This window comes from Struthio camelus, chromosome 2 (assembly GCF_040807025.1).
Source record: "Struthio camelus isolate bStrCam1 chromosome 2, bStrCam1.hap1, whole genome shotgun sequence".
NCBI lineage: Eukaryota > Metazoa > Chordata > Aves > Struthioniformes > Struthionidae > Struthio > Struthio camelus.
The window spans coordinates 9812031-9837744 of NC_090943.1; the positions used below are offsets into that span (position 1 = coordinate 9812031).

A 25714-nucleotide genomic window follows, 5' to 3' on the forward strand; every position below is an offset into this window, starting at 1 on the left:
CATTGGCTGGAAGTCCATCTCTGCTTGCGAACTGTGCCAGAAGCTGTCCTCCTCCGGTCAGCAATGTTTCCAGGGTCAGCCAGGTGCCACGTGCATGCTCCAAGAGCTGCCCTTCGCCCTCTCTGTTAGTACAGGGAGGTTTCCCATACTACCAAAGCAGGACCAAAGGGTTTTATTCTATTGCTGTGGGCATTCAGGACTCTGTAAAGTTAATCCCACCCTGTGAAGGTTCAGAGCAATCGAGGAAGAAAAGCTCTTCCTTGCATATGATCCAGCAGCGGGGAAGGAGCTGCAGAGCACAGAGAGACCCGGTGCAGTTTAAATCGCAGCAGCAGGTATCAGGTGAATATCTATGCTGAATCCTCTTGGTAGCCAAAGGTAGGCTGGAAGGCCACGATGACTAAGCTGAAATGATAATTTACTAATAATTCCCATTTGAAATCTCTGTTCAGGTAGGTGAAGCTTTTATGGAGCTCCCTGATACTGCCAACTGATCAAGGGACTAAACCTATTTTTATCTGCAGTCGAGACTGAGACCTGCAGCAGACGCTGAAGGAGATGCTCAGGTGAAGAACCTATCTGTCTTTCAGAGCATTTGTAGGCACTGGGCTCAGAGAATCTGAGTTTCTGTTAAGTTTTGCCATGCAGATTTCAGCTTTCTATTCTGTTGCCCTTCCTGGCAACCTCGGTAACAAGTGGTATTAAATTAACCAGATTTTGGTTTTCTGATAACAAGGCAATTTTAAGAAAGAGATAGAACATCACCAGTGGTCATTCAGCTATTTCATCCCTGAGTTCTCTTAAAGTTCCCAGTTAAATATCATCTGTTTCTGGCTGTTTATTACTGTTCATTTTCCAGATTTGTTCCACATGCTCTTCTATCAACACTTCAGCTTCAGATAAAGCCTTTGAATGAGTCCCCTGTAAAGAAAGAGCTCCCCAAGATACTTTCAAGATGAATATAGATGAAAAAATTAATTTAGTTCTTCTGCAATTGCCTTATCTTATCTGAGTGCTGCTTCTTTACCTCAATCTTCTATTGGCTTTACAACTCTTCCACAGCCCTCCTATCCCTGAAGTGTTTGAAAAAGGATTTCTTGTTAGTTTTGATGCCTTTTGCAAGCTATTCCTCAAATGCTTTTTAGCCTGTCTTGTTTCATTTTTAAACTACCAGAGTTTATGGTCCTTTTTTATCTTTCTCATTCCAATACAATTTTAGCACTTTGAAAGATGCCTTCTTGCTTCTAATAACTTAAACCTTGACTTTTATGGTGACTTTTTACAAATAAGTCATCTTAAAGGTTTTCCTTAAAAGTTACAGTCCTTCTGAGTTGTGGGGCAGCTGCCCTGCCCGGCTCCTGCCGGCCCCAGGGAGGGTGCAAGGCCCGTGACGTGTGCTGACCATGGGGCAAGGTCTTGGTGGGACGGGCTGACATAACTGATTTCTGAACACACACCTTCAGTATCAATATCAGAAAGGATCTCAGGTCTCAAGGAGAGGAAGATGGAGCTGTGAAAATTGTAGAAATAAGATGAGATGTTTTCTGAGATGTTTTCTGAAAAAACAGAGAGAAGCTAGAGACATGGAGCCACTGCTTTTTCTGAGAGGCTGATAATTTTTAATTCAGTTTGTGGATTTTCTCATAAACATAGAGACTGAATACTTTCATTTTGTTTAAAGAGCATGAACGTGTTATTAAACAGCACCTTTTACTACTAAATTTGAATCCAATACGGGTGTATGCCAAAAGGGTCCGTGCCTATCTGAGCTCGCAAATACAGGGAAAACATTGCAAGTTCTCTCTTAAGAATCTTGCAAGGAGAAAAAGCTACCAGCAGTTTGTTATCCATGAGTGGCCCTGATGTTGTGATAACATGCGCTGTGATAAATACCACAGGTACCAGACAAGAATGGGTTCGTAAGGCTCTATAATAGATAAGATGTAGAAAGAATATTGAAATTTGCAGTTGAACCACTTAAGAAAAATCTCAGCTAAGATGACTGCAGCTTTTTGCTATTTTATATACATTAAAAGAAGAATTAATAACTTCCCTAGTATTTCTGTCAAATTATATAATTTCATTTTGCACATTTAATTCTGCTTATCTGCATGAGATGCAGTCTCAGAGACTGGAATCAAAGAAAAGCTGTATAATCCCTTGCAAATGGCATCCTTCAAAAGAGTCTTTCCACTCTTCAAGCAAATCCTTCTCAAGGATTGCTGAAATACCATGGAAGATCTGCAGATTCTGTGAGGAGAATAAAATACCTCATTGTAATTTATGCATTTCTAATATAGAGTAGTATGTTTCACTCCTGGAGCAGGCAGGTATCAAGTGCATACATAAAAACAAATCAAAAAATTACTTTGCCAGTAAATCCCACTGAATGTAGAGAAAGCACTGAAATACCGCAGCCTTTCTCCGTTTGTGGTTACAGCTAGAGCTAGTTAAATATTAGAATTTCTGTTAAACAGAAATATTTTCACTTCTGATAAGTTTTTGGTTTTATTCATGAAGATGATAATTTTTAAAATTTCTAGCTGAGGAGAAATTTCAAAACAAAATTAATTTCACAAAAAAAGAAAACATCTCTTTTTGGCATTCTGAACTGAAAAGATGAAACAATTCTGGCCCCAGGAACACCCCAACTGACTTATAAAACAGAAAGCCCAGAAGCCCTGGGTATCGCACTTCACTGAGACATTGAGGAGGCTTTCTAGATCATCAGGCTCCTTCCCGCAGTATCATAGCAACCTTGTCTTCAGATCATTTTAATGAACTAATCTATCTTGAAAACATTCAGCACTAGTCCTATGGGAATGTTGTGGGGACATTACAGTTCTGATAATTAGAAACTTCCTATTAATTTCCAGGTTAAATGTATTTGTGGTCATTTTATATCCATTTGTTATCCTGCCAGTATAACATCCCGCAACAGAGAGTCTGGAAGCACTGAAAGCTCTGAGATGCCTGGGGTAGTGCTGCTGCTTTCTTGCTTACCTGCATTTCAGCCAAAGCATATCAAAATCAATATATGCCACCAGAAACATTCCAGTTAGCTCCAGTTGTGATCTACAGCTTATCCATTGATAATTCAAGCAAAGAGTCTTCACATTTGGGAGATTTTCAGGGGTATTCAGCAGAACAAACGTACAGAAGGGGTTCAGTTTTCTAAATATAGGTATCTAGTACTCTGTCAGATTTCTATGAGGTCTGAATGGGGTGGATAGATGTGACCCAAGACGTGAAAGGGGCTCACCACTCTCTGGAGGTCAGGCAGGGTACTTTAGGGCATCCCCAAAAGCTCTGGACATCTGTGTTGGGGCACTGAATCCCACCCTAGGTGTTTACCATAGAGTGAGCTGAGTAGCTCTCTAGGACGTGTTGACTCAATCTCCATTGACTATACTGGCCTAGCCACATTGCTCACAAATACCCGCATGTAGGCGCTTGAATAGAGGTGCCTTAATTTGTGAGCTGAATTCCACTCTGATCTTCCAATATAAATTGGAGAACCACTATTTCTCTTGACAAAGAGTTACTGAGCCAATGTAACCTGCTCTCCCTGTAACCCACTCTGAGAAGCACACATACATAGGCATAGATACACATAAACAGGCAATGAAAGACATAGAAGTGTAACTCCAAAATAAATGTCTATCTGCAGCCCAGCATTCAGGATGGATAGTAATTACGCTAGCCGTGGGAGAGAAGAAGGATGAGCAGTGGGGACAAGAGTAGGAGAACAGCTGAGTCCACCTGACATCAAATTCAATGAATTTCACACCCAGTAGTCAGAGTGACCAGATAACCCCCTCTCTGAGTTCCTCAAGGCATTTCTGGTTCAGTAATAAGCATTTTAAGCTAATCTATCCAGTCAGAAATGGCATTATATGGCTGGAGAATAGCACATTTAAAAAAGAGAGAAGGAAGAGAAGGCGTAAAATGACTAGCTTTTATGTCCGATCTCAGGAACATGTAAGACTTCAAATTAGATTTTGAAGAAAAGCGTAATGGAGATAGATGATATAGCAAGCTGCATGGACTTATCAAAGTTAGATGATGAATATAATTGGCTTAATAGACAAAGAGAACACAGTAGAGCTTATCCATGCTGGCCTGAAGAAAACATTTGCTTAAAAGTACCATACGGGAGATTAGCTCAAATGAGAAGGATGGAAGCTAGATGAACTGTAAACTGGGTATGTTGTTAGCTAAAGGCAAGATGGAAACACGTACTGTTGCAAAAGTAAGAATCAGGCTGGAGGGAAATTACTAATAGAGTTCCTCAAGAATTAGTCTTCATACCACTGCTATTTAATATTTTCATTAATTACTTTGGCACAGAAAATGCCTGATAAAATCTGCTAATTACAAAAATTAGAGGCAGTGTCAGTATGGAGGCAGACTGAGGTAACAGGAGAAAAAGCACATGACCCTGAAGATTGAGATAAGAGGAGAGAGATGAGATTCACTCATATGAAAATCAAGGTAACGTATCTGGGAACCAACAATAAAAATGCAGCCTTCTGATACAACTGTGGAACTCATCACCTGGAGATGACTGAGGATTACGGCTGAGGGGTACCAGCTGCTCACAGAATGACCAGTGTAATGCTGCTGGGAACAAGTCTTCGTCACAGAATGGAGGAGGTCTTAAATCCCTCGGATGGACTGGGAAAGATACCAGCAGTGGGGGTAGGACATGCAACTGACCATGTGTGGAGCAGCCTCATCCAAGCACTGTTCAGAATTGTAGTGACTTGTGTTCAACTGGAAGGTGAATTCAGCCAGGAAGGAGGGTAGAGAAGGGTTACTGGGATAACTAGAGAAATTGGGAGAATATCATACAAGAAGAGATGAAAAGAACTTGGCTTGATCAGCCTAGAAAAACAGAGGCTGCTGGGGAAGCTGCCTATAAATGCACAAGGGATAAATACGCAGGAAGGAGGAAAGGGGTTTAACTGACAAAATAACGCTGGCAGAAGAATGAACTGGTGCAATCTGTCATGAATAATTATATGTTGGCACATAAAAGAAAGTTTCTAACTACTTACTAAGAGGAGTGGTGGGGAGAAACCTACTCTCTTGCAAGAGGGATCTTGACCAGTCTATGGAAAGCATAGGACATCTTTACTCCTGACCAAGGAAACTGAACTCAGACGTTATCAGGTCCTTTCTGGCCTGTTACTTCTGAAAAGGGACCTCAGCAACACCAACGGGAGCAGTGTAGTGCCATTAAAGAGAGTTTTGTAACCCTATCTTCTCACTTGTTAGAGGGGAATTGGGACCTTCTCAGCACCTGGCCAAGGGATGTCCCACAGTGCTGGGCAGGTGCTGACACCCAAGGGGGATCATGCCTCTCTGTGACACACAGGCCTACAGCCTGAGCAAGAGCGCACAGGTGTCAGAGCACAGCATTTGCAGAAAGGTAAGTGCATTAAAACAAGCATGTGAAGACTGTAAGCAATCAGCTCAACCCCACATTAATGTTGCCGGTCCATTTCCTATTCCCAGGCTATTGAGGGTAGCAGGGCATATTCTGAAGTTGCAGCGGGGTTTAATGCTTCATTTTAATTCTTACTTTAAACTATTTCACATAAAGACATTGAATAGACAAAGTGTTACAATTACAACTTTCCTCAGCCAATTTTTTATGTAGCCACTTATAAAACCAGAGTCCCCAGCCCAGCTCAAAACCAGGGATTTTCCCCAGTTCTGGGCAGACCAGTGCAGAGTGATTTCAGCTGCTACCAGGCTTGCTACATGGGTAATTGAGCATTTAGCATGCCCAGCCATTGCCTACAGTAGCTTTCCTAGCAGCACCCAGATACCTTAAATTAATGTCAGCAATAGTGGGAAATGCATGGAGGGTCTCTACTGAAGATGGACAACAGCATAAAGCTCATCTCTCAAACCTATCAAGGGGCTGCAAAGCTGATGGGGGGCAGGAAGAGGATAAGGGAGAGCAACTAAGTCTAAGCAACAGGGCAGAGAAAATACAGGAAAGGTAATAAGTGCTCAAAATTGCCCAGGAGACTTCAGAGCTGGTCTTCTGCCTAGGGGGCTCGTATCTTATTTATTAGGCCATGCTGCCTCACATGGGAGTGTGGAGGCTCCCCCAGGTGCCTGGGTACCCAGCACGCCAAGATGAGCAGCTGTTGCCACCTTCCCAGCGGAAAAATTAAAGCAATAGGGAGTTCAGAGAGATCTGCTGCTGCGCCAGAAGAAAGTGAAGGGAACTATGTCATTATCATGCCTACAGAGGCCAGCCTGACCCCAAGAGACAGTGGCAGTAATAGTGTTTTATAGTAATTCAATAACTATTTATGCCGGGAGGATGAGTTATGCTGACTGGCCTTATTTGCTAAGTTATTAGATAGCAAAACTAAGAGGATTTTCAGAGCTGGTGTAGAGAGGCCAGTTCCACTGTCTTTCTTTTAATGCAGGGAAAATTAGAAGTTGACATAAATGGACAATTAACTGAATCCTTTAATGTCATCAACACTCTCCAGTCTCAGAGAGGCACCAGGTGTTCTTCAGAGTTAACAGAGCCAGGAGATGCCAGCGTGGGAGCCCAGCACACCAGGGCAGGAAGAAAAGAGAGCCGGGGGCTGAGAGCCACGACCATATGAAGAGATGCCGGCATCTGCTCCTGTCTCTGAAGCAACTCCGCTGGCTGCAACATATCTCCCCTGTCATTATATTCCCACTCAAAAACTGTTCAGTTCTGGCCCTGCAGCTCTGTCCTCATCTCCCAGAAAGTATAAAGGCAGGGAGATGGGTGAAGATCCTGAAGATCTCCACACACCTTTGACTACTTAGGAGTTCTGGGATAAAACCTAGACTGTATCACATGTGCCTGTATGTGAGCAAGACCTCCAGAGAGCAGCTGTCCCCAGGAAACCCTGAACCCAGGCACCTCTGTTCAGTTCCCCTCACCACATACACCAACGCCATGTAGCCTCCGCATGTGCAGATTCACAGTGAACAGTTGGCTGCACAGTTGGTAAGAAATGCTGTTTCCACAAGGTGGTATCACCAGATACCTCAAAAATGGCCCAGCTTATAATGCAGCTAGCTGTGAATTACAGCACTTCACAGTTCCTTTCCAAGGAACAGCAAAGCCAGGAGTGTAGCTCACAGGAATCGTGAGAAATACCTCACCTGAGATTTCGGCAACTCACAGGATGGGAGATCAGAGAAAGGACTCTCTTTTTGTTCACAATGTTACTTACTAGCAGGCCAACAAGATGACAAAGTCTGGACCAAACCCTCTCTGTAAGAGGGACTGTATCCTATTTAAGCATGGAGATGACTCGCCCTCGATCCTGATGCCCCGGGCAGACCACAGACAACCTGAGATGCCTTCCCCCTTCAGCTGGAGAGCCCTTCCCCAGCTGGCTGACACCACGACGTTTTCTTGCATGAGGGCTGACCTTAGCCTGGACACTTTTGAAACTGTAATTTGAGGGGAAAGGGATGAAAAACTACAAACGCTGTCTAACGGTCTCCCCAAATGCACTTAAAGTAGAGAAAATTCTTGGAAAAGCACAGGGGAAAAGCAATTTCTTTGGGGCTTGGAGCCTCTAAGGAGAGAATTGTTTACCCCAAAATAGTTCTCAGTTTGCGAGTAGCAGAAGGTGACGCAAATGCTGGGAGAAGTCATGGATCCTGTCCTGGCTGGACACTGCAACAGGGTGCATATGGTGCATGGCTGCCTCTGCCAGAGCAAGCCTCACTAAGGGCCTTCTCTTCAGACCACTTTGGAGTAGATCCGTCAACTTTAAGTCATGCAGAGCAGAAGTCAAGTCAGATATAGTGTCCATGGTTCCAGTGCCCCAGATGCGGCCTGATGGACCGGCTGGCCTTGAGGGCACAGAGCAAGGTGCTAGACAGCTCGGTGTCTGGGTGCCAGAGGCTCACGGCCATGGCCTCATCCCCTCCATCAGCTGCTGCTGGTCACACCACCCTCAAGGAGGCACCTGACTCCTCCAAGGATATATATGTATAAATCTCAGCTTCCCTCAGCCCTGGCTGTTGCTATCTCCCCAGGCTTCTGTCCTGTTTGAGCCCCTTCCCACGTGAGCCTGGTGAGCTCCCTGCTGCTTCTCTTCCTCCTACTCTCGGCGAGCATCTAGGTCTGTTGCCAGATCAGCCAAGAGGTGCTCAGGAGTGTCCAAGTCCACACGACAGCATCTCCACATTTCCTTCTGATGGGAGGAAGAAGTGCTCCTCCTTTGGGAAATGAGGTTCTGTTAGATGGAAGCCCCTCCAAATACTACTGCTATTCTAAGGAAATTCAGCCCTCAGGATCAACCAACAGTCTCTTTTTGCCTTACCAAAAAGAAGAGAGCAACGAATCTTGTGGAGAAGCCAGGAGTTGAACCTAGCTCTCAAGAGAAGCATGCAAATGTTTTATCTGCAATATTGCCTTTCCTTTGGAGCAGGGTGGGGGAGAAAAATACAGAAAAAAAATCACCCTCACAAATATCAGTACTAGTCATCATCCAAACTTTCCAAAAATCACTGAAACTAATCAAAATTCTGCATCTCATGCCATGTACTGTGCAGGGACGTATCAAGTAAGTGAAAAATATACGTACTCTGCTTGGATGTGCTGACACATACCCCTGTCAGATATAATTAAGGCTCCCATTCTTTGTCTTTCCTACCACTAGTTCTATATATTAAGTTCCATTCTAATTTAATTACCCTTATTGCAGCATTTCTTCATTCAAAATGAATAGCTTCTAGGAATGGTGCTTTCAGGGGAACACAGTGGGGTTTTTTTTTTGTTTTCTTTTTTTCACACTAGTAATTGGCATTTGCAGTAAGCATAGGGAAAACCCAATTCCCAGTGCCATGGGGAAGATAATGAAATTTGCACCGTTCTAAGAAATTAGAAGGGATTTGGAGGTTTAAAACAACTTTTACAAAATAAAACAAGAAACTTATGTTAGCTTTTGTTCCAGGCAGCAAACGGGAGGCTCACAGGCAAGCTAAAGCTTTGTAAAGCAATACATCTCCCATATTAATATCACTTATGTGCAGCTCAGAAGCACCTGAAGGCCCCCTCTAAGCTTGAGACCCCATCGTTCTAGTGCTGTTCAAGTAGGTTACGATAAGTCATCCGTGCCATCTAGAGTTCACAACAAGAGCTAGCTGAAAATTTCCCCCAGGACCATTTTTTCTGATAGAAAGTGAAATGCCTGCAAAATTATCTGTTTTAACCCTACCATAATTATTTCAGGTCAGTGGAATAAACCTAGACAGCTTCTGCTCTGCTTCAGCACAGCATCTGCTGCTCAAGGGCTGCTGTGCACCAGGGTTTCTGAGGACGTGTGCCCTTCTGCTGCCTGGGAGCGCTGTCTGGTTTGGATTTCAGGACTCTCTGCATTTCTCTGGAAATCTTGAAGGTATTGTTCATGCAAGGACAGATCTGCCCTGCAGGACACATTGAATGAGTGTGATGCCTCCAAGACCTGCCAGTGGTCTGTCCACACACCCACGAGCTGGTGCTCTTCAGACAAACTCCCATGCCCAGATCACTTGGGTAGTATGTGAGTACAGATGTTTACTTCTGCCAAGGAAATCCTTTTTCTTACCAGACAGCATGGTGCTTCATGGGGCACTTGTTGCCCCATTTCAGGCATATTACTGAAGGAAGCTAAAATACAGAGCAAGTGGAGTTTCCAGAAGGGGACAAGAAATCTGTTCCTGAAACACACCAGAAGCAACTATGTCATGATTACAAAGACCTTAAAAAAAAAAAAAAAAAAAAAAAGGAAACATCATCTGAGTGTAACTGAAAGGTCAGCCTTGCTTTATTTTCTTATATAAGAATAAAAATTGCTGCAGATTCTGTATATACCATTATATTTTGAACTAAAGAGGTACATAAATAAGATGAGCAAATGAGGAAAAAATAGGTAAAGGACAGTGTTCTCAGGCGACTCAAGACCAAGTATCTTTTGTTCTCAGTCCTAAAATTTAAAGCCACCAATTATTTGGGGTGTTTCCATTTTTAAACAACCCACATAGGCTTATATTTTGCAAAATTGGTATTTGTCACTTCCTGTAAAACAACTTCTTTTAAGAGCTTTTGTTTTGGCAGCCAATCATTAAGGCATACAGATTTTCAGCTGCTTTTGGAAATTAAGTCTCTATGTATTTAAGAAGAAAAATGTCCCATGAGTTCAACACGCTCTCCTTCTTGCATCTTTTCCAAAGGCATGCGTGATGAACAATCTGTCTAGGCATAACTTTTTCAGTAACTTTTTTCAGTTCAGCTGCACTACGCTTTTGCCGACTGAAATAATTGCAGAAAGCAACAATCCACACAGAGAGCAGCAAGAAGTCCCTCAAAGTCTGACCCTGAGCGTTGCTTAAATCTCCCAGTTTAGCATCATCCAACTGTGAATTTCATCAGTGTGCTGCTAAATCATATTGCTGGCATTTGGAGTACACAATGGGTTATTGATATTTCCTTGAAATATTATACAACTCCTAGACGATGTAATCCATCATGAGAGTGAAAACAGATAATTTCTTGGGAGCACTTTGAAGCCCTGCATTCAGTTTTCTTTCTGGTTAAGCCCACTTGCTGGTCCTATTGTTTTGCTGCCTGTTTGAATTGTCACTTATAAATTGCTCTGCGTACAACTAACTCTTGTGTAAAAGGCTTCAACAATAGCAATATACAGTCAAATGCACATAATTGCTTTTACAAAAGGAAAAAAAAATCACATCAAGGTACATAAACCTCGGTCCCTGTGTACTGCAGTTTAAAATAGATTATGCCCTATGGCTGATAATGTACTCCAGTTATAACCATTATGAGTCTACTAAATAAGCCAATTATTGTTCTAACAAGGCATTCATTAGTAATCTGGACAGAGAGCACATAGATGGTATATAACAGCTGGAAGTGACTAAGAAAAGCAGAAAAGTGATGGGATGAAGGCATAGGTATAATAAGTGGAACTGCAGCCCTTTTCAAAGAGCTGGCATTAATTAGGAAAAACAGCAACCAACTACCAGCAAAGCAAGCTCCATCTTGCTTGATTTCTGATGAGCACAATGCTTTCCTAAGCCTTTAACACAGGGGGAAACCAAACAGCAGACCTCTAAATAGACACCACTGGAGCGAGCATGACCTAGGCTCTGCCCCCCAGCCCAGGCACTCTCAAGTTAACGGCAGTTGTGTGAGTGTAGCTCAAAGGCACCACACCACACTAGGAAATTAGCAATGTGGTAATATAGGACAGGCCATCTGAGAATCATTTAAGCTAAGCAGCGCTGTCATTTGTTTGCGTAACATAAGCCTGATCTATAAAGTTCCCCAGCTTCAAGTGGTGCTTGAATGACAGATGAGTCATAGCCCTATGGAGCTATGTGATGGCTGCCACGTGGTTCAGCTGATAAAATGATTGATTCCCGTTGCTAAGAGATCTCAGGCTCGCTCTGCAAACACTAAGTCTATAAGCCATTCTGACCCGCAAGCTAACAGTAAATTCCTGCCAGAAGGATCTGGGTGCTACCACCATCGTGCAATGCCACAAGCCCAGACAAGGAAGAGCAGTGATTTTTGGTGGAATATTCCCTCTGCAGCACTGACACATCACAGAGCTTGATGGGAGAAATTCTCTAATTAGGGCTTTTTGTTGTTGTTTTTGCTCCTGTCCAGGTCAGGAGCACAAGTTTTAGCCAGTGAATCTCTGGGAGAAAAATCCTCTCCCTGAGAATAGTTATGTCAATCACTTAGACCAGTGCAAAAATATCATAGATCAAGGATGCTGCTGCGGAGGCGATGGTGCAGCAGGCAAGAGGTTGTAGCTCTGCCCTGCAGCCGGGAGGAGGGTCAGTCCAGCTCTTTCACAGCCCCCCACCGAGCACGAGAGGTACGTTGTGCTGCCGGGGTCGCAGCAGCTAGCGCTAACATACTGAATGTTTGCTCAGGCTTGTGCCAGGGGCTTCCCTGGGACCTGGCTCTCCCAGGCCTGGGAAGATGTGAATGGAGCTCAGAGGAACTAAGCCTCCTTGGTGGAAAATCAGGGTAGCCGAGGACTGATTGCATATGTTTACTGGTCTCATTAACACCTGCCTGCTTGAAGTACCAGCCTCTCTCCGTTCCCCTGTCCCAGGTAAGGGCTGCAGTGCTAGCAGAGAAACCCACATGCCTGCAGTATGATGTCCAGGGCCCTTGGTTTTGGCTGAGAGTAGTGGTTTTTGCTAGCGCTTTTGCACAGGGCTAGCCACCCCAGCGTCTCCTGCAGTCCCCTAGCCATCCTCTCGCTAGCAATGGCAGCCACCCTGTAAGAGAAGGGCAGTGTTCGCCCACAGGTGCACGGGCCGTCCCGGAAGGAGAGCCCACAGGGGTACCGTGGCAGAAGAGATGTTCTCCCACCTCCGCTGGAGGGGGCTTTCACACACATCATGCTGGGAAGAGGCAGGAACCCAGAGGCGAAGCAACAGCAACCTTGACACAGAGTACCTTGATGTGAAGCCTTTCTAGTTTTCCCGGTCTCGTTTAGACCAGAAATGCAGCTAATCCCATGAAGGGATGACAGCTCAGGGCCCTACTGAGCAGGCAGCACGGAGAGAACAAAAAAAGGCAGGGACTTCCCAAAGTCACAGCAAAGAAGACCTGCCAGCTCACACAAGCAGTTCACGCAAAGGCTGCAAATGGAAAGTCAATGGTGGTGTCTTACTGTAAATTAGAAAAAGGTGACTTTGCGCAAGGTCTCTCTCACACATCTTGCTCATTAAATTCTGCACTGATGCAGAAGACGACTAACGCTACTCAACGACACGTCTCCCAAAGCTTCCTGTTTGGGTTTGCTGTTGGATCTCCCTCCCACCTACATTTGGAAAATGCAGCCGCTGATACACTGTGGAGGAGAGAAAAAACAATAGTAACTTTGATTGCAAACTGAATACATTTTATAAAGCGCAATCCAACAGCTTTGGCTATCTTTAAACTGGCTGAAGATATCTGATGACATGGTCAGATATATCTGGGTGAATCACTCACAAATTACTGAAAGACTTGCAAGATTTGTTGAGGTGAAAAGGAGGAGGGAGAAAGGGATGTTGCCAAACAAAAGCCCCTCATCAGTTCTCGTGCTTAGAATGAGACTCAAAACAAAGGTAATAAGGTGCCTTCCAGTTTGACTAAGGGGAGAAGGTCTACTGTAGCAGATGCATCAACATATCTCTGTAAATACCAAACATTTACCTTCAGTCTTTTTTTTTTTTTTTTTGCATGTAGCAGTTCTAAGTTGCCCCAGGTGCTGCTTTCCTTGAGATGAAAAATACTGCAAAGAGAAGAGAAGGCACAATTTTCTCCAGAACTAATACTTGCTCTCAAATAGCAAAGAACGGATCTGGACCTATGGTAAGAGTGAAACTCAGCTAAGAATCAAAGACTTTGTTACTTAATTTGTGACGATGTGGTAGGAGGTTGTCAATCAGATGGATTGCCGGTGGGAAACAACTTCAAGCCATCTGAGACGGCAACAGGGCTTGCCAAGGGAAGGTGATTTCAGCCTTCCCTTATTTATTGGATTTGCCTGTATCTTACGAAGGTTTTGTTTTCTATCTCTTTGGGAAGCCAAGGAGCTGTCTGCTTATTTATATATGCAAAATAAAAAAGTATGCAAATGCTGAGTTTGTAAACAGTATCTTACAAAAATCTTGCACTGAAGACAATGGTCATATTGTCTTGTTAAAACACTGCCATGTGGACCTTAACAGCAGGTGCTGACACGCAGGCACCAAATCTTCTCCACTGCTAAGTTATATATATTTTCAGTAACTGCTTTCTGACAGTAACTGAAAAATTCAGTTGCATCTATTGTCTCTCTGCTTTTCAGATTTTCTGCAAAGATTGGTCCCTTTGGGAGGGATTCACCTTGCCTTACTGTAGCAGACTGATTCAGTTGCCAGCTCACAGACGTGCCCATACAGGACCTGCACAAATTCACACCTCTCAGCTCTGCTCTTTCTTGCACAGACCCCCAGTGATGGGCCAGCTCTGGGGTCCCTTCATTACCACTCAGACGCAGTGGAGAGCTAGACATCAGCAATGCCAACTGCACACATAAACACCTCCATCCAGTGTTTTCACATGAAGCTGAATCCCACCTTTACCGTGCACCTGACCCATTTTAGAGGTCCTCTTCAGCATACCATGTGAATTATATCCTTTCCTCCCCTGACTTTATCCCTGTGGACGGTATGAAGAGGTGGCTACCTCAGATGTGGATGCCTATGTTGCAACTGTCCACTGGAGATGTGTTGGGTGTCAGAGACAGCCAAAGGTACACGGCCCTGTGGACAAGGCGGAGCCTTCTGCAGCAGCAACGGGAGCCCAGGCAGGACACTCCTAGCATCTCAGTGTCCCTCAACACCTACGGATAAAAGAGTTCTACCTTTCACCAGCTGGCTCCCATCCTGTGTGTCCCCAGGTCCACACTGGTTGGACAACTTGCCAGCAGGCATTGCTGTTTCTTCCAGTCAATGCTTTAGGTGAAATCACCCTTCAGTATGGGTGTCACCCTCCAAAATGAGAAAGAAGAGATGGAGAGGGACTGCGTGGATCCCCCTCTCTCATGGATGACCTATCTTACACAGCCCTCCAGAAATGCTGGAGGAATACCACTGAGTGGAAGGGGAGCCACAAGGAGGAAGGGCCATGCCCCCTGCCACTGCAGCACCACCCAGGGCTGAAAAGGGAAAACTCTGGGAGGAAAAGAAGAGGCAAGCTAACGAAAACAGCACTGGATTACCTCTTCTATGGCACAGGGAGGAAAGCTGCCATCCCCATCACTGGTGAGGCTCCAGGTGCCTTCACTTGAGTCAGGATTCACCCCTAAAAGCCTTTCTTTCCCTGATTCTCTCATTTAGCTTAGCATGGCAGTGAGACGTGTGCAGCATCTAATGTATTTTCAATACGTCAGCATTCAAAAAGTGGTGGAGAAGCAGAGATGTATGAGGATCTCCAAGCAGCCTGTACTTAAAAATGTGTGTGTTGAACCCATTCTCATTCTCCTAGTCCCTTTTTATAGTCTTTATAGGGTTAATCCTGCTCTCTTGTCTACTAGTAAAAATGCAGGGGTTTCCAGGAGCTTACACAGGTGGCGATGACTGTGACTAGCAGTATTGTTGCATGCAACTCCTACCTCTTAATCCTGGCTTCAGCTCTTCAGTAAAAGCTATACGGGGCATGAGAAAGTGAAGTCAAAGGGCAGGTGTCCAGAGAGATGCCCTGCAGTAGCTGCCCAGTGTGGCTCCAGACCATTCCTGTGCCTCAGTTTCCCCACGGACGTAACCCAGAGCTCCCTACCGGCCTTGCCAGTGATCTCAGGCCAGACTTGTTATTTGTGGAGTTGGCTGAGAGATGAGATGAAAGGTTCCACGTCAGTGCAGAGTAAATTGTTATTAAATGAGAGCTAATGAATGATCACACGAATCCCAAACTGGAGCAATTAGCCATTCTGCAGCTGCCAGAGGGTATTTTCCCTGCTGCTACAGTTGCCTCTAGGTGGCTGATTTTTAAATTACTCTTTCCTCTTTGCTTCAAGACATTGCCTTGGGAGCCAATCAAGCCTTTCTTTCCGAGTATATGAGAGTGCTCATTTACATCCAAGAGCGGTGCCCCGGTACAGTTCAGGTGGGGCTGGCCCCGCAGTCTGCATGCAGTTTATTCCTGTTGAAAAAGGTGATTTCCTTGAAGAGAGGATAAACGCTGTGTGGTTACAAGGCACCTTTACACAGACACACCTTCAAGAGAAGCTGTATTCAGGACCTTCATCCGCGGCACACACATGGGATCTTAGGTCCATAGGCAACCGTGGGCTTTACTGTGCAGAAAATCCTGCCTCATGCTTTGCAGCAGAGCCCATAGCAAACTAAGAGCATTACTTGCCACGAAAGTTTCTGCTGGCACAGAGGCTGGGTGCAGGGGCAGGATTTGGCGTCTCAGGTCAGGTCTGGGGCCAGGGCAGCCCTGACGCTGCTCCTTCACGGTACCATTGCTCTCTCCATAAGGTCCATCTGTGCTGGAGAAATGTCTGCTCATGAAACAGAGGGTTGAGGAAAGAAGGCTAGTTGTTCTTCTTTGAGAGAAAGCCTGGGCACACTCCCTGTTTCCTAAATATATTTATTTCCCTACAAATAGCCATCTTTAAAATTAACAGAGAAGAGTTACTGGAGCGTCATCATGGCAGCAGTGAGTTTTTTTTTTTTAATTAAACATGGGCCCTCTTCAATAGGAGCAATTTTCTTAATTTGTTACAAAACCTCTCAGTTTGATACAGAACTGCCACCCTGCTCCTCAAAGAGCTGCTTAAACAGGTATTGTAACTTTTGTGCCAGGATATAGGGAGACCAAGGCAGGACAGCTAAGTGAGTCGCTAAAGTCCCCTGCGAGGCTGAAACAAGGACTCTGGAGTCCTGCCGTGAGCCGTGTGCTCACAGGGTCACTGCTGCTGATGGCTTTACAATGTTATTGAAAACCAGGAGACAAGCCCAGCTTGTCAAGAGATTGGCTTTAAACATATAACAGGCTTAGAAAAAAAATCCTCCTTTGTGACTCGTGATTGCTCGAAAGAACCCCATCTCAGCATGTTTTCTGCAGCACGGCAGGCTGTGGCCACGAATGTTGGGTTTTCTGTAGCCAGATGGTCCCAAGCCACAGGGGATGAAGTGCAATGTAACATTGAGAGACATCAGATGCAATCACAAGTGTGGCAGCTCTGGGCCTCTTCCTTGAATTTTCACATTTCATGCACATTGGGTCCCCTTTGTGGGTGCAAGAGGGGGCTCTGTGCGTGCCCCAACTTCCATGCGAGTGTGGCAGAATAGATTTAGGCAACTGGTTTGCTGGGGCCTGTGCTGCTTTTTTTTTCATCACAGATCTGGGAAATAACTGTTGGAGGACATAAAATATTATATGTTGCAGTGTTTGGTCCTCTCTTGCAAGCATTTCTCATCATCTTCCTTATAGCTCGCATAATGATTTTACTCCCCCATAAATAAAGCCCTTTTGCTTCCTGCAAGCTGTTTAACCATCGCCTTGCACCGCACGCCGTGCAGTGGGAGACTTTGTCGTTCCCATCAGTCACTTCCACAGCTCCTTTGTCCGCCTCCTGCTCCAGCTGGGAATATGTGCAAACCCTTCCTACCAGTAAACCAAGAGCAGCTGGATGGGATCTCAGCTGTAAGCCAACAGTAACCAACTTATTTCAGCCTATTTTTCCTGATTAACTGCACCTTTTTTAGCACTTACCTCAGTCTCCCGTTATCAATGCAATTTTTGCCTTGCTCAGAGAGCTGCTGGCTAGGGAGGATTTGTTCCAAGAGGAGAGGACTGCAAGAATTAGCCTAATGCTGCCAGAGCTTTGGCTGGCATTTCTAGCCAGCCCTCTCATTTTCTCTTCAGGTTATAGCCAGTTCTGCCGGGTGCATCCAGCTATGTTTGTACTTCATCAATACAAAAAAAATGACTTCATTGCCATGGAGACAGCTATACTTTGCATCTTAATTAAGCAATGACAGATACCCTACTGATAAAGGCAATCTTTCGCTATGGATCTCCCTTGACTTAAAGTTACAGTATTCCCATTTATTATTAGATGCTTCTGAAATTGAAATGTTGTCAGGTGATTAGCAGGGAGTTATGTATTAATATTTTTGTTGTGTTGAGGTTCTGCTGTGAATAAATATTTCTCACGGGTGAGACAGGCAAATATTCTGGGCTTAAACAGAATGGGACGGCAAGAATTTTATTTGGTTTTGCATGGCATAAACTCCACCACTTAAGGCTGGGATTTGGTGGGAGAGAAGAAACAGCCGCAAGAGTATAGGAAGCAAAGGCAGCTGCTGATGTCTCAGGCGGCAGGCTGTCTGCATAGGAACACCCATTGCAAGACCCTGCTACACACTGGGAGCATGTGCCTGGTTTTTATTTCCAGACTAAGACTCTTCTGTACTGGAAGGATAGCTCTCTGTGGACAGAAAAGTGTGATCAGCAAGGGAATGACCATGGATCTGCATGTGGTGCTGATATTGCAACCAAGCTAGCTTAAAGGTCTCCAAAGGTGGAAAAGTCGAGCACTCAAAGGGCAGGAGACACTCATAGCTAGATTTGCAGCCCTAGCAGCTTTTGCTCAGTAGTTCTGACACCGAAACCTTGTTTTCACCTCTTCTGTAGTGAAAAGACGTTGCACAAGTAAGGTCTTTGTGCAAGCCTGTGCACCTGGCAGCAAAAGGAAAGGATGGCTGGACTCAGCTAGCCAGGCTGCTGTTCAGGGAGAAATGGAGCGATGAGGCAGCCCATCAGATGGAGCTAACCAGCTACAGTGTGTGGCCACAGGCCTTCTTCAATGCAGGCTATGTAACCACGAAACCCCTGCACCAAGCTCCCTTTCTCAGGGATGTATCTGCAGCACTCCCGTTTGTGTCTCAGGGCTTCACCATCATTAATGAATCTGTCACCACAGCATTTATCACTTTCAGTAGTTTTATTATCCTTTTGCTCTGCATTGGGCACTGGAGTAGCAAGAAACACACTATAATTGCCCAAAGTATCCACTAATTTGAGATGCCCAAGGAATAAGGATGGGAACTTGCGTGGAGCTGGCGAAAAATTGCATCTGAACCTGTTCTCATCCAGTGACGGCGCATTGGCCTCAGAGGGTTCAGGCGCTGAACCAGACAGATCAGATCCTTAGAAATGAGGCTTATAGCTCACCTCTGATGAGCTTTATGGGCAGAATGGAGCTTTGGGGCTTTTCTGGCAGCCCAATTGCTTGTTTGTATCAACAATGTTGTTTTGTAGATGTCCCAGTGGTCTTGTGGGCTGAGTCATCAGTCGTGTACAGAGAATAGCACAAGTAACACTTGATTGCCATTGTCAGGGAAGTTTAGGAAAAATAGTAATACTTTTAAGAAATATCCAACAGCAATGCTCAGCTCCCTGTCCAGCCCGGCTCATTAGCCAGAGACTGCTGCAGAAATAGGAGAGCGTTCTCTTCTAGTCAGCCAAGGATTTGCAAAACATGCCAGTAATGCTATATCTGCTTTTTGCGTGTGTCTTTACGTGCTCTTTGCATTACTCCAACAGCTGGTGTCTCTAAGCAGAAGACTGAATTCTCAGGGCAAGAAAAAATAATAGTAAAAAAAAAAATCTCATCTGGTATATAGGAACAAATAAACATTTAAGAACTCCCAGACCTTCAAAATAGGACAGAATTTGGACATAAGGAGGGCAGAGGTTGTTGCTTGCCCTTTAGATGAGGGTGAACTTCTCCTTAAGAGGTGTAAAGGAAGCAACTGCATGAGCAACTTACGGAGCCTGGTTTCTTGTGGATTTTTGTCCCACAGTTGATTTGCTGGTCTAAGAAAAAGTGTGACCTTAAATCAAAGCTTCAGCAGTTTTTATTTACATTTTTTCACATTTGTAAGGGCTTTTTGCCATATGAATTGGCTGGCACTTGATATGATCTGAACACACATTGCACCCTCCCCTTGGCTAAGGTGCACAATGCCTCTTTCTCTTCTGTCTGGCCACCCGTTTTTCCCCAAATTCAGAAGAACTTAGTTATCTCTGCAACCTTTTCTCACCCGACAGAATTTGCTGAACTCGGCCAAAGGCTCAGAAGCAATAGTGAAGATGAACATAAATAAGTAGCAGACTGACATGTTGACGCTGACACACATTACAGGACACCAATACAGATCAGATGCAACAAATTATTTATTGGGTTCCAGTCTGCATGACAGGCATATTCTCTGCAGGCACATTCTGGCAGCGCTCTGTGCTACAAAACACAGCGACTCCTGCGTCAGAGGCACGGATTAGGCCAAGCTGATAACGGCCCTGAGAAGAGATGCAGCTGCGGCTGATGACAGAAAACCTCCTTAACCTGCAGAATTGTGCTCTGGAGTTGTACTTCACTGAGGCAGTTCCTCTGTCTTTATGGCGAAAAGTAGAGAGGATGTTTCTTGTTCTGCCAAGTAAAACTGGAGTTAGCAGTCAGGTCAGGCACCTCCCAGGAGGATCATTTAGCTCTCATGCTCCTTTGAGCTTTATGGCATGCTGAGCAACTCCTGGCCTTGAAGGGCAGTACGCCTGTGCCAGAGTACACCAAAAAGTTAATTGGAGTGAACAGCAGTGAAAAAAGCCTGACCTTTTCCTGAATCTCAGCCCAATCCTGAGTAGCAGAGGTCATCCAATTAACAGAGAAACTGATGCTGGAAGAGAACTTTCTACTTTTAAGGAGTGATTTTGAGAACTGTTAGTGGGGCTCCATTGCAGCATGCTCAGTTTCAAGGCAAGATGTTTCTCACAGTGAGAAAACAGACACTTCTGCCCTCTGACATGGACAATCATTGTCAGCACTGAAACGGCTCCTTTAGCTCCAGCAGCATTACTCATCTTTTGTCTTCCCTTAACAGACAGAGATCGAGCACAGTCCTCTAAACCTTCTAAAATGATGGCCTTGATCCCTTCAGGCTTTAACTATCAGTAAGGTAGAACGTTGTTCCAGGTGGAACAGCCAGGTAGGATGAAGTTGTTTAGACCTAGACATTGCCTGCACCAACAGCTAAGAAAGAAGAGCATTTCTGTATCTCAAACTCTTACCACAGTCAAGCCCTAACAGTCTTCCTGGTCTCTGTGGGCATTCAATTCGAAAAGAAGTTTCTCCATCAGCACTTCTCCTGGAAATATTCCCAAAGTTACTGTCCAGGCCCCAGCAGGCTTGATTCAATGGGACACTTACAGGTTAGTTCAAGGGGCTTAGCGTGAGGCCCAAGGCACATGCTGTCCAGGTGGGGCTACTGCTCCGTGCGGGAGACACAAACCAGCTCCCTGACCCCCAGAAGTGGGTTATTGTCTGTGACACAAGCAAATCAGCTGGCCATGCAGCCTCCCTAGGAAGGCCAGCAATTGGACACAGCAGTGTTACGAAAGCACATCCATTGGGATGCTACATTGGTTTCACTGGTTAGAAAAGATTGTCCTCATCTATTTTCTGACGAAGCAAAGCAAGCAGTTCCTGCCTGGTGTTGCAGGACATCAGGTAACAGGCTGTCTAGCTTACGCAGATAAACTCAACTCCTTCGTCCTTCAAAATATTAGGAAATCATGTTAATCTCGAACATGGTATTGTGAGTATTTTTACAAGGTACCTATTAAACACGGTTGAATCAGACACTGATTTTTCCTCCATGTTGACTTTCTGTATATAGCATAAACATTTATTACCAGCCTTATCCCCAGGGAACATCTTGTCTTTGGATATGATGAGATAGATAGCCTATATTCAAATCATTCTCCAAGCTGTACTCACCAGATGACAGTCTTAAAAAGCCACAAGAAGTGCAGGGAAGAACCATGATTCACCTACTTTACCTTCTAGGATCCTGTACAGGCGGTAAAGACAAAAACGTAGGTAAGTAAATCTGCCACAGTGGAGCTCATTATATTTTCTCTGAGTCAAAACGGCCATTCGCTTAGTGAGAGGTTCAAAAGAAAGCAGTCAGACAATGGATAAAAGCGAAAAAGAGAATGGAGCTTGTCACTAACCCGTCAGTGATTTCTTTATCAGCCAATACCAGCACCTGAAGCTCAGCTGCCCACCTGTCCAGCCAACCAGCAGCATAATGGTCAGCCACAAATGCCAGAGAACTGATAAAATGTTTCTCTTCCACTGCTGGAGAAGTATCTGGTCTATCATGCCTTACCCCAAACAGCAGCACACATAAGCTAGGATACAGGCGTTGTAGTGTCCAGCAAGAGTAGCCCATGCTAGGCACTCGAAGGAGGTGCCGTGCTCCAAGGAGCAGGAGGAACTGGCTCCCACTGCACTGGCACCTCTGCACAGGGTGCCAGCAGCCGTGTCATCCCTTGCTTAAATTTCTGTATGCATAACCTTAAATGATTTCACTGTTGAATTGCCTGTAGCGTTTGGTCTAGAAGGATCTTTCAACACATTTTTATATTTTTATTGCAAACTCTTCCGAGTCCTTTCTCCTGAGACTTTCTCCTTTAGTCTACGAGACAACACACCCCTACTACTGCTGGGTAGGGAGAAGCGTTGTGTTGCCCGGAGAGCCCCATGATTTTATTAGCTTTAAATCTCACTGAGTTCAGAGGAACTACTCACATGAATGAGGTCCATGGGGACACCCGCTTTGCAATCAGCTCTTACTGGAGAAAAACTGGAGAGTGCAATAAGCAGCTGTTGTTCTCTCGTTCCTGATGATCTCATGCAATCTCTGGCGTGGGGCAAAGGTGAGAGAGTACTAGGCATCCATGGCAGACTACCACAGTCCAAGTAGAGGCAAAGGAGCTAATAAAAAGTAAGACAAAAGATTGCTCCAGTGACACAAAAAATAAGAAGCATGGTATGAGATCTCCAACTACTGTAAACTGGCACAATTCTTTGATGATGACTGATGGCATTAAAAGAACTACAAAAAGGGGATAGGAGAAAGAAAAGAAGTATTAGATGGTCTAAGAAATGGAAACAAATGAGGACAAGTAAATGGAAGGCTGTTCAGAGGAAAAAGAAACACTATGGAAAAAAAAAGAAATTGAAATCTTAGATCACAGCTGGCTTTTAAAGAGCAGAAACGTAATTCAGATAATGTTTCTTAGAGTGTGTTGTCCAGAGAGGTCATCTGTTATTCTCTTACTAGTATTGTCTACTGTGATCATAAAGAGAACCAGCGATACATGCGGAAATAAAAAGCAAACAGGGATTACAAGAGGAGCATACTAGAGAAATGCCAGATTTAATGGAATACCTGTTTAGTAAGCCTGAAATCGAAGTAAAAAAAAATCTAATTTTCTCATTTTTTAAATAGGTCATTGGTTAAAGCTATTTGCTTTGAAAAGAAATATAACCAGATATTAATAAGAGATTTACTCCGTTTGGCAAGAATTATACCTGTTTCTCCTTAAATAGAACCGAAAGAACCCCACGCGATGAGAGTCTGTCTCTCAGTTTAAAGCAGGAGAGATATGTGTAAATAAATGCTGTAATTAGAATTGACATTTCTTGCTCTGCTGCTAACAGTGACCACAAGGATGAAAAATGATATTAGTTCCACCATGGGCAGGGATGCTGCTTACTGTAGGAGATTAGAAAGCAGCATTAGGGCTGTAATGAACTGACTTACAATCTCTCGCAGAGGGATTCTGGACTGCTTGTATAATAAATGGTGCCATTTCCAGCGTGATGACTGGCACCAGAAGTGACTGAGAAATGCCAGCTTTAATTAGAGTTGTTATTTGCAAATACATTTCACGGCTGAGACGTAGTGAGAAAAACTCTGTATCTGGCGACTGCACAGAACCGAGAGCTTCAAGAGTGAATGAGTGTTTTTGTAGCAATTAGAGGGTTACAGGTAGAGTAGGTTGCTTTAAAGGGGACAAACAGATCAGCGATTCAAATACTGATGGGCTTGAATGGAAAATCCACAGCCAAATATTACTGAGTTTGCAACCTCAGGAGGTTTGTGTTCTTGTTCTGCCTTTTGTATGTTTGCCTTAGACCTAGTGACAGGCAAACTGCAGAGAACTTGGAGATCACAGCTGGTTGGCTACACTATTTCCAAATGTTTCAGGAACACTTCTTGGCATCATAACTTTCCAAGGGCTACAGAAACTTCACCCAGTTATTCCGTTCAACTCCCCAGTGCCATGGTGGGTAACGAGGTATGGCAGAACAGCGTGACAGATGGGAAGCTCTGGAAACTTCAAAGACCGTGATGTAGACAAGTGACGGCTGCTTGGGATGCATGGAATAGTCAAAAATAATTTTATATCAGCCAGTCTATATTTATCCTTGGCAGAGGGGGTAATTAATGCACCTTGTTAAGCTTCTAAAAGTCAAGCCTGGAGTTACACTCCTCTCCAGTGGAAATTTCATTTCCTGGTTTGTTTTCATTCGGTGGCTGGACAGTAAGTACAGACACAGCCCACTTTGCGGTCTGAGGGTGCACACACTCACAAACCGACACGCAGAAGGGCTGGGATCCCTCTGATGTCCTGCCTGGATGAAGCAGAGTGAGTCTGTTGGACCGATGTGGCCTCTGCACAGTCTCCTAGGGATGCTTTTGCCCCCGTAGGTCCCAGAGGGCTTTGTGAAAGGCCGTGGCAGGGAGGTCGTGCTGCCGCGGTGCCTCAGGCAGCAGCAGGCTGGGAGGACGGAGCCAACGTCCAGTCCTGCTCGGGAAGAACCTGTTCATGTCTCGGCTGCCCAACGTAGGCTTTTCACTGTGCTCGGCAGCTCTCCAACCTCAATACACCCTTCAGGTGGCAAGGGAAGAGACCTCAGCTGACCTTGCTAGCCTACGTTGTCCAAGCATCCCTGCAGTCATGGAGCTCAATAATTCCTCTCTATATGTGAACAGGGCACCTGAGACATTGTCCCTGGCAGCCACGTTGGATGCTCATTTGCAGAATTGAAAAAAGATGTAGCAATTTCACAACTCCATGACATCAGTCAGAATTCATAAGTAGCTTCCCTAAATTATCCCGTATGGTAGTTACCCTGCATCTTGCTGGCAACTCGAAATCAATGTTTAAGACAGTGTGGCTGATTCGGCATCTTTGGCGCTTTCTTTTCCACTCTTATTGTCTCTTGTAGTGGAAGCTTAGCTAATTTATTCTGGCCTACGCAGCAGTGTAATAGCTTGGGTGTGAGTGTTGCATTTGTATCTGAAAGGAGACTCAGGTGGCCCTAGTCCAATACAATCTATTGAACAACCAGGTCAATGGTACTTTTTCTTTAACCTCTACATGCAATTTGTGAGTACTGCCTATCTTGATATAGAATTATGTCTTTTTCCTTTACTCTGGAATGAAATGCAGCATTTAAATTCCGCTGGCATACGGTCGACTCTATGAATCGTACCCAAGTGGTGTGGGCTACTGCACGAGGAGTGAAATGGCACAAACACAGTCAGCATCAGACCATGCCTTGTAAAAATCATATGTTCTATTGTCCTTAAAAAATAAGATAAAAGTACTTTAAAATAAATGTTCGGCAGAAGAATGATCAAAACAACTTTAATTAGAGACATAAGGCTAGTTACATTGGCTTTTGCTTTTCTAATTTAGCTTTAATTTTCAGGCCTGACAGTAACTAAGCAAACCAAAACTCGAGTGGCTCAATGGAAACCAGTGCTTTCAATGAAAATATCTCTCTCCTTGTGCAGGAAAATAACGAAGAGGATGACTAAGAAACAATAATTAAGGTGCTGATACTTTTTGAAATGCCTCAGGTTTGTTAACGTGAGGCTGATTTCCTGTCCCAGGCATGACCCCTTCCTGGAGATATTTAGAGCTGGTTGTATAGCCTGTAGCTGAGGTAATTTTTTATTTTACCCTTATGCCAATCAGACTGGTGCTGCAAAGCCTGGGAGTGATTTATTGTTACCTTGAACTATCAGTTATGTGCCTGTCCCACTAATGATAAGTGTTATGCACAAAGTTCATTAGTCATAAATTTATATTGTGGATCCTGTCTTTGCTGCTCCACTGTTGCCTATTTGCAATCAACTGATTATAATTCCCATTAGTTGCCCGGTAAGTCTGACCACAAAACTGCCCCAACCTGGACATGCTGGAGGTGAGGGGTGATGCACCGCCCTCACCATTGGCTTCTCTCCAGGATGGAAATGGTGGCAGTCA

The 25714-nt window shown here is 44.5% G+C and overlaps 1 long non-coding RNA gene across 9 annotated transcripts; it reads left to right on the forward strand.

Moving 5' to 3' along the window:
* The first annotated feature begins 141 nt into the window (after window positions 1-141).
* Window positions 142-21224, forward strand: LOC104148738 (uncharacterized). Of its 9 annotated transcripts, none has more exons than XR_011139522.1 (5): window positions 142-342; window positions 453-8588; window positions 9257-9818; window positions 13277-13402; window positions 13881-21224. It is a non-coding gene; the product is annotated as an uncharacterized lncRNA (long non-coding RNA). The 9 variants fall into 9 exon arrangements; XR_011139524.1 differs by having other exon boundaries at window positions 453-5434; window positions 6453-9818; XR_011139526.1 differs by having other exon boundaries at window positions 453-5434; window positions 6519-9818.
* Window positions 21225-25714: the final 4490 nt, after the last annotated feature.